The sequence below is a fragment of the Protopterus annectens genome, chromosome 9.part0 (assembly GCF_019279795.1).
Source record: "Protopterus annectens isolate FY-2018-M chromosome 9.part0, PAN1.0, whole genome shotgun sequence".
Taxonomy (NCBI): domain Eukaryota; kingdom Metazoa; phylum Chordata; order Ceratodontiformes; family Protopteridae; genus Protopterus; species Protopterus annectens.
In genome coordinates, this window is record NC_056743.1 from 223,048,785 (window position 1) to 223,058,218 (window position 9,434).

Genomic DNA, 9,434 nt, shown 5'->3' on the forward strand with positions numbered 1-9,434 from the left:
AAACTGCTTCAGTTTCTCTAAAAAAGCTGTATTGCATCAAAGTGTTTTCACATTACTAAGAATCTGCTGTTCATACTATCTCATGGTTTAACTTCTCTCTCTCATGCACCCACTTGAAGGATTAGCATAACTTCTAAGCAAGTTATGCGTTCTATACTAAGAAAAGACTATTTATCGTTCCTACTAGGGTTTCCATCCTACTGCAAAGAAGATGTTCACTTGGTATTGCATGCTTATATATAATAGTTGTTAACTGCATAGGTACTACTGAGAAAAAAGTGAGTTTTGGAAACCTTTGGGAGCCAATGACTCCAACAGGAAGTATTAAGACATATAACGATCGAAACTGTAAGAAAAAACTAACTTACAACTGAAGTAAGAGTGGAGCTTATTGGTGGTAAGACAGTAGCATTATTTATATGCTCCAAGCCACTGAGTAGTAAAAAACATTACCACTTCCTTTTCAGCAGCTGTACTGTTATAGCCAATACATCAAAACTTAATATATTGTGCTTGTGCAAGCTGTCTTTTTCTTCATCATTGCTTAACATGGACTTTACTGCGTCTCTTCCTTCTCCCACACTCTTCTATTAGCAGACAACCATACAAAGTGGCAGCCTGTCTGTAATACCTAAAGCACATGACAAACTGAGAGATGCAGATAATTCATCAGTATTGGACAAGGTTGGACAAGGTTGATGTTCTGACTGCTTTTGACTCCATGGCTTAAGTGGACATAGCAGAAGCTGTATGTGTAAGTGCTTGAAATACACTAAGCTTGAGAGAGAAGCTGCAAGGGCAGTGTTCATGCAAGACACAAAAATCTAACATATCCAACGTGCTTTGCAGTCTTACCGTTATTCTTTAAGCATTCTGTTAAAGAGAGAGTGCACGTGTTATAGGGAGTCAAGGAAAGTAGAACATTCTAGTCCATGGACTCTAAGGACAGACTTTTCTAGGGCTTAGCATTTGTTATTGCACAGAAAAAACATAGCTTTCAAACAAATATGAAGAGTGTGCTATCAAAACAACCTCTTACCTTGTTTGAATTTACCAGCTACCTTTCAAATAATATGAAAAAAATATCAGTATTTTCAATGCCAGCACTCAACTTTGCATTTCCTGCAAAGTAAACTTTCACAGCACAGAACTTTCTTCCTGCTATACAACTGTGAGTGACATCTGTTACCTCTGGAGCATCTGGATTTAAAGTTATTTACCATCTCAGAAAATTTCTGTTGTTTCCAAGTACAGTCTGAACTGTAATGATAGCTCGAGGGTTAAAGATTTTGATTTTTTTCTTAGTCGTACATAAAGAGCATGCTGCTGTGGTTGAGAAACCTATATTAAAATATGATGTATTTTTATTTCTTATTTCAGACTGTTAAGACATTAGTAAAGTACATTTAACTTATGTTTGATCTGAAATGTGTATGTTTTGGGAATAAATGTGACCCTTTCCTTGTGAATGTAAAACAAAAGAAAAAGAAAATGCAAGCAGTTTGTACACGGAGTGTAAAATGTAAGCTCTTCTTTTTCCTGTGTCAAGAAATACGTAGTCATAAAAATGCAATTGAACGACTCTTGAAAAAGAAACTCTGAGCCTAAAATAGTGAAAGAGGCAGATACAAACATCATTTAGCAGCAAGGTGGAAAATCATTTCTTTTTCTTTTTCTTCCTGCATATGTAAAAGATCTGATGCACGCATATGAAGGTCTGAATGAGGTGATGTTATTTTTCTGTTGGAAATGAATGATAAATACATCTGTCCATGTGTGCGTGTGTGTGTGTGTGTGTGTGTGTGTGTGTGTGTGTGTGTGTGTGTGTGTGTGTGTGTGTGTGTGTGGTAACCATTTGAAATGTTGGTACCCACTAGAGCAAATCATGAATTATGGACTCCGAATGGCCTAAAGAATGGACTTACATATACTAAGTCTGAGATGCCATTTCTCAGAATATTCCCTTTACTCCAAGTTAAAGTGATCTTAAAGTTGGTACATATATGTTCGGGGGTGTGGGGGCTTGCCTCCCCCCAGCAAAAAGAAGCTTTAAGGAGAAAAACACTCTGAGATTTACTCTTCTTCTGTGTTTTTGGTCTTTTTTCAGCATTTTGAGTGTCAACATGTCAGCAGGGAGCTTCTATGTTTTTAAACAGATATGGAACACAAGTCATTCATGCAGAAGACATCAAGGTGATAACATCCATATAATTTTACAGTGAAACTCTGTAATTTGCCTTGTAAATTTTAGTAATTTAAGGGTTAGACTGTAACATTTTTCTTAGTTAAAGTTGGCTAGATTTATTTAGCTTAGTTAGAGGCTTTCTTTACATACTTTATACTTACAACTTCATACATACAACTGATAACTATTTTTTCCCTAAGCATTATTTACATTTACATATTTAATGTGTATCAGCACTGTCTTGACTTCTTTACTGTTTAAGGAAGATTTGTATTTATTGACAATCTTTGAAGCTGGCATTTAATTATTTATTTTGGTATTACCTATCTGAGGTGAGTGTAATAGTTAACACTGCATGTTGGTAAGTTGTAGCTTTCATCTCCAGAAGCCAGACTATACAAGCAGATTATTAGAAATATTATCTCTGTAATTTATTACCCATATCTAAGATGTTGGCATTACTACAATGCCAAGAAGAAAGCTATGAGAAATTGAAGAACTTAACACCCTTTCCTGGAAATTGTGTATGTAAAAATATTAATTTGTTTAAAACACAGGTAATGGGTGCTAGAAGCCACTGTGATCCACAGAGACTGGTGGTAAAAAGGCCTGGGGTGCTAGGCCAAAGCCTTTGCTCTGTAAGTTTTCAGTGCATAATAACTCTCTGCATGCAGATGCTGGAAGCCCAGATCAAGGACAAGAGTGCATATTCTCTTTATGATCTTGGTGCCAAAATACATTTGGTAAAAATGGTTAAGTAATATCCGTCTGCCCTCTTCTTTAATGCATTGGATGTCAGTAGTATGAATAGAGGCACCATTCTTCTGGAGCCATTACATTTATTTGGGTCAATGGAGTGGATTCAAGGACATTAACCCCTACATCTCATAAACCCAGGTGGTACATTGGTTGGCAGTGGTTGATTTCAATCCCAATCAGTGGCAAACAGATTGTCACATATTGGTAACAGTGGCCCACCCATCTTAACAGATTGACAGTGGTGTGATTAAAATCACCTGCATTGCCAGCATGATCCTTCTTCAAGGGAATGTTGTTTTATAAGTTCCCTGCATTAATTAGCTCAGCTGCCCTTATGCTATCAGCAGCCAAGCATCAGTGTGCAGAAGAAAGATTTGGGAAGCCTTGTATTGACCTTATTCTAAATCACTGGTATTCCAACATGACAGCAAGAAGTTGCCAATACTGATTAATATTAATGGGGTGTATGCTGATAGTCAACAGTTTCATGAATAACAGTTCATGTGTTGCTTCTCAAATACCTTTTTCATACTACTTTTTACATACTTTATTCTATTATTAATGTTTGTATCATAATTATTTACTGTTATATAAGTGTTTCAAAAAAATATTAAGATTGTGAGCTTTAGTTCCTGTGGTACAGAGTTTGATTCCCTCAGCCCTCATTTGCTGCCTGTGTGACCTTGAGAAAGTTACTTAACCAGACATTACTCCTGGGTCACCCCTGAAAAGGAATTATGTGCCCAGTGGGCCTACCTGGTTAACAATTATCATTATTATTATTATTATTATTATTATTATTATTATTATTATTATTATTGTTATCCAGTACTAAAAATTCATAAAAATTGGGAACTGCACTGACGATCTTCAACAAGGTGAGTGAGTAGTTGACAGACTGTGCTGTGTCCCAGTTATACCCTCCATGCATTTTTGTAGTTGCATTATCAAGTGGGTACATAATGCACTGAATGTGTTTCTCTCTTATTTCCTATTTTCTTTAGTATTTTACTTTTTATTTTTTTTTTATTTTACTTTCCTTGCACCTGTATTCAGAAGCTTATCATGCTAGAATGAAAAGCTGAAGGGATTCTGCAGAAGTCACTATTAGACAAAATGTCAGCCATAGGCCTGAATGTCACTCTTGGTGGATAAGATAACATATGAAATGGAAATGCAATCATATTTGCAAGAAAGTGATATCAAAAAGCCTCCAGATCAGTTAGAAACTGTGTGAGAAAAATGGTTAATTCAGGAGTACAGGCAGGAAAATGCTAATTTTAGAATACAGGGTGTGCCAAAATGAAGGGGAGGGCAGATGTTTTCCCATTTGTTGAGAAAGAAATTGCTTCTTCATTAAAGGATTTTCCAGATTTGAATCAACAGGTTGATGATTTGAATATGACTGGCTGCTTGAAAGATTATGAAGAGAAACCACAGCATCTTATTTAAATAAAACTAAGTGGCTAATTAGATGGACAGTTTGGCGGGAAGGACTTATGATGGCTGGGCAAAAGGACAGAGCTGTGGGTGATCACTGTTACAGAATTCAGAAAAAGTTTAGATATTTTCTGTGGTAGCTAATGTGAGAAGCAACAATACTGTGGTCTCATAGAGGTGCCATTGTAGTTGGAGGTGGTGTGCTGTGGTGGTACATATATTTGCTGGCCCATACAGGAAGTTATGGAATACTGTAGCAAAACAATACAGGAAGAAGTGCCATGATAGCCTGAGAACCTACAGAAGGATACTGAGATAGAGATTCAAGCAGTGGCAGTATTTAATGGCTCACTGGAAGTGTGCGTTGTTTAGGAATTGCATCTGATGGCTAAAAATTACTTTACTTTTAGCAACACAATGGTTAACGAATAGCTGTCTTATAAGAGACCAAAAAAAGGTATATCTGAGTGTGTGAGTACGGATTTCAGCTGTGGATAGCCTCTACAGGAGACTGCTGCAAGAAGAAGAAGAAGAAGTAGTGAATGGGTTAATCTTGATGATCTGTACAAATTTGCACCTGTGGATCAGTCACCAGCTATTAATCTTAATTACTATCCTAATGGTCAGAGAGGTCATTTTGGAGGTATTTAAGATATGGAAGCTGGGAATGTGAAATGTTTAGGATGGAGTGTCATGGGTGGGGAAAGAAAGATGAGGTTGTTGTGATGGGAAATGGATTGAGCTTGGGTGAGTGTAAGTGATGCTGCAAGTAGTGGTGGTGCAAACAAGGAACAGGTAGTGATGGGGAGAGGTATGGAGCATGGCAGACATGGAGAAGGGGGTGGATGTTGTACCCTGGAAGAGCGAGGCATGGTTTGCACATTTGAAGAAATGGATGTAGGATTCCTATAGTCTTTGTTGCTGGGAGGAGTATAGGTAAACCTTTGGACTACACTTAAGGTCTAGGCCTTTCCATCTCCATAGGATCAGCAGAACACATGGTGAGGAAGTGTAAGAGAGCAGTGGATTTAGGCCACTGAATCATACACCAATGCACTGTACGAACATGTACATAATGCATGGAACTAGCCATACCCAACAGAACCAGGAAGCTTTCCTTGAGAAAAAGGAAGCCAGTCTGGTGGTCCCCTGCCATTAACAAACTCTACAACAGAAGGAAGAAACTGTTTCAGAAAAAGGTGATGTCCCAAGACTGGAAAAACCTCCTTTATTAGCCACAACAAAAAGTTGAGATCCCTCATCAAAACCTCTAAAGCTAGCTATGAAGGCAGAATTGTGGCAGACACTAAAAACAACCGCAAAGCCTTCTACAGTTATATCAAGAATCTCCATGGAAATACCCAGATGTGCTCTGAGTTACTGCACAATGGTACCTCCTATACTGAGCCATCAGATATTGCCAACATGCTGGCTGACATATTCACTGCCAACTTTACCCCTCTCTCTCCCCCTAGAGGACCAATAACAATACTGGAAGAATGCCAGGTACCCAGCATTACTGCATCAGAGATTAAAGCTGCATTGTCCAGGACTAAGAATACAGCTTCCATGGGACCTGAAAATACCCCTGGCTGTGTTCTACATGAACTACAAAGTGAACTGGCACCACACCTGTGTGCCCTGTTCAATCACAGCCTCACCTCAGGCTTTGTCCCTACAGAATGGTGCACTGCTACAGTCATCCCTCTACATAAAGGGGGAGCAACTACAGACCCTGGGAATTATCACCCCATTAGCCTGATGAGTCTGATATGTAAGGCTATGGAGCACATCATTATGGACCTAATTAGCAAGGTTATAGGGAATCTCCAAACTCTAGATCCCACTCAATTTGGTTTTGTGAAGGGTAGATCATGCCTGCTCAACCTGGTTGACTTCTTTGAGTCAGTCACCAGAGCTGTGGATGAGGGCAAGGCAGTTCATACAGCCTACGTTGATCTGGCCAAGACCTTTGATACCATTCCCCACTCAGGAATTATTGATAGACTCACCAAACTAGGCATCAAGCCCTATATCACTAGGTGGGTTGCAAGTTGGCTCACAGCTAGAACCTACAGTGTGAAAGTAGCAGACTCCAAGTCAGACTGCCGACTAGTCATAAGTGGAGTCCCACAGGGATTGGTCTTGGGTCCTCTCCTGTTTGGCATCTACTTCTCAGAAGTCCAGGCCAACATGGGATGGACTCTGGCTGACCATGTTCACTGACGATTGCAAGCTGGGAGCTATTATTAACTCCCCAAGTGATGTAGACATCCTACAGAAAGGCCTCACTAAGACCAGTGACTGGTGTCGAAACCATGGCCTTAAGCTTAATGCCAAAAAATGCATCATCATTCCCTTTGGTAAACCCTCAGTTCCCACTAATTACCACATTGATGGTAGCCCACTGAACACTCAAGGCATTATAAGAGATCTAAGGACACAGGTTGACAGCGACCTCTCCTTCAACCACCACATTGCCACTGTGATCAGACAGTCCTTCTATGTGGCACATCTCATTACAAGGGTTTTGCATCCAGGAAGAAAGAGGTCATCATCTCTCTCTCTTTACTCTTCCCTCATTAGAATAATCATCGAGTATAATGCCCCATTTTGATGTACCTCACTAAACACCTGTAATAGCTGGAAAGGCCACAAAAGTGCCTCATAAAGAGGATCCTAGGCCTTAAACACATGCCCTACATGGACAGACTCAAAAAAACTCCAGCTTTTTTCTGTCTCATATCATCTATTAAGAGGCGATCTGTGCTTGACTTGCAAAGCCATGTCTGACCCAGCCCTGTCAGAAATATTACACCTAAAGACATCCCAATTCTTCTGCACCACACACTCCAGGGACCTCAACCTCATTACCACAATCAACAGAACATGCTGGAGGGACAGGTTCATAACCCAGAGACTGCCCATGCTGTGGAATAGACTTCCATACATGTCAAGCAGAGCACCTCACTGGACCTTTTCAAGAGAAATCTTGATGAGTGGATGGGAAATAGAAAGTTCACCCTGGGGATCACTCCAATGACTCTACTTGATAGAGGCACCGGGAACTAATGGCGGCATGATGCCAGGGCACTTCTATGGGCTAGGCTTGTAAAGACTCCATGGCTGTTGGCCTAGTACACACCTATGAACCCCTCTGCAGCACATACTCCAGAAACCTCAACCTCATTACCACAATCAACAGAACATGCTGGAAGGACAGGTTCATAACCCAGCATGTTCTGTTGATTGCGATAATGAACATGCTGGAGGGACAGGTTCATAACCCAGAGACTGCCCATGCTCTGCAATAGACTTCCCATACCTGTCAAGCAGAGCACCTCACTGGCACTGCTAAAGAGAACCACAAAGCCTTCTTCAGCCATGTCAGAAACCTTAGGGATAATGCCTAACAATGCTCAGAGCTAATTCAAAACAACATGTACTCATCCACTGAGGACATAGCCAACATATTAGTGGAAACATTCAGCTCAGACTTGCCCATTTTATTAGCATATTTATAGTATCCCCCTTTCAACACCTCTGAGCAGGTCCTGAATGCTTCCTCCATGACCAAATTCTCTTAATGAATGGGTACTGATAATCTGCCAGACTGCCTTCTTGTCAGCATCAGACACTAGGTGGTATACTTGCTATAAGGTCTCTTCACCCTCATCCTCTCCACTGGATTCGTGTCAGAAGAAAGGAGAACTTCTATAATCATCCCACTCTATAAGGGAGATTCATTAATGATCCAGTTGTTAGAGAACTATAAGCCTTGTCAGCCATATCTGCAAAGGAATGGAACACATCATCATGGAACTTATTAACAAGGACATAGGCAGTCTACAAGTCCTGAAACCAAGTCAGTTTTTTTAAAGGCAGACCCTACCTCCTGAACCTGGCATGCTTCTCTGAACATGTCACTGATGCATTACTTGTGGGAAAATCAGTGCAGACTACCCACCTTCATCTAAATAAGGCATTTGATGCCATCTCACATTCTGCCATAACAACAAGCTAATCAAGCTAAATATAAATGCCTGTATTACTTGCACTATCACTTGTATAACTGACAGAACCCAATCTATTAGTGTGTGAAGCATGCAATCTTCAAAAAGAATGGTTACCAGTGGTGTGCCCCGGGGATTGGTGCTAGGGCACTTCTCTTTGGCATTTACTTTCTGATTTCAAGGTTGACATCATGGACCTGTGGCTGACTATGACTGCAGAATCTGAGCTGTCATTAACTCCCCAGTCTTCTTCCAAGTTTTTCAGGTGGGATTAACATACACCAATAAGTAGTGCTGGACCATGGCCTAAAATAAATGCCAAGAAATGCAGAGTATTGTTCTTAGGCAAAATTAGGCACCTACACACCTACCACATAGGTGATGCCCCTTGAAATCTGACTCAGTCATTAGGACCTGGACACCTTCATTAACAGCAAACTATCCTTTGATCACCATGTATCCACTGTTAAGAAATCCTTTTACCTACTCACCAGGGATATTTCTTCCAGATCTAAGAAGTTATTGTCCCTGTGTACTCCTCCCTCATCAGGCTCATAATAGTGGTCCCTTTGTTATGTACCTGTCTAATCATATGACCCCACTTGAAAGGCCACAGCATTTCCTCACTTAGATAATGAAGAGCATGACTTCCGTGAGATTCCCAGACTTCCATAACGTGCTCTCCCTCTTTTCATTTTTTCCTACAGACTCCTGAGAGGGGATCTCTTTCCAGCAAATAAAATTCCAAAAGATCCAGTCTTATGAGACCTCCAGCACAACTGCAAAATTAAGAAACCCTCAACACCATCTCAAGAGATATTAAGTTCCACCAAAACATAAATAGGACTTGCTGGTGAGTTAAAGATGAATCCCAAGGAACACCACTTGTATGGACTACACACTCCTTGGATGGAGAATAAAGTAGCTAACTGACCTTCTTAAAACATAACCTGGGTGAATGGATGGACAATTGTAAATATACCCCAGGTCTGGCCTCTCAAGATCTCATTGGAAAAGGTTAAAACTAAGTATAAATT

General features: G+C 40.2%; 1 protein-coding gene across 4 annotated transcripts in view; it reads right to left on the bottom strand.

The window, feature by feature from the left end:
* INSC (INSC spindle orientation adaptor protein) overlaps window positions 1–9,434 on the bottom strand; it is a 1,312,382-nt gene that overhangs the window by 21,396 nt on the left and 1,281,552 nt on the right. The window lies entirely within an intron of this gene.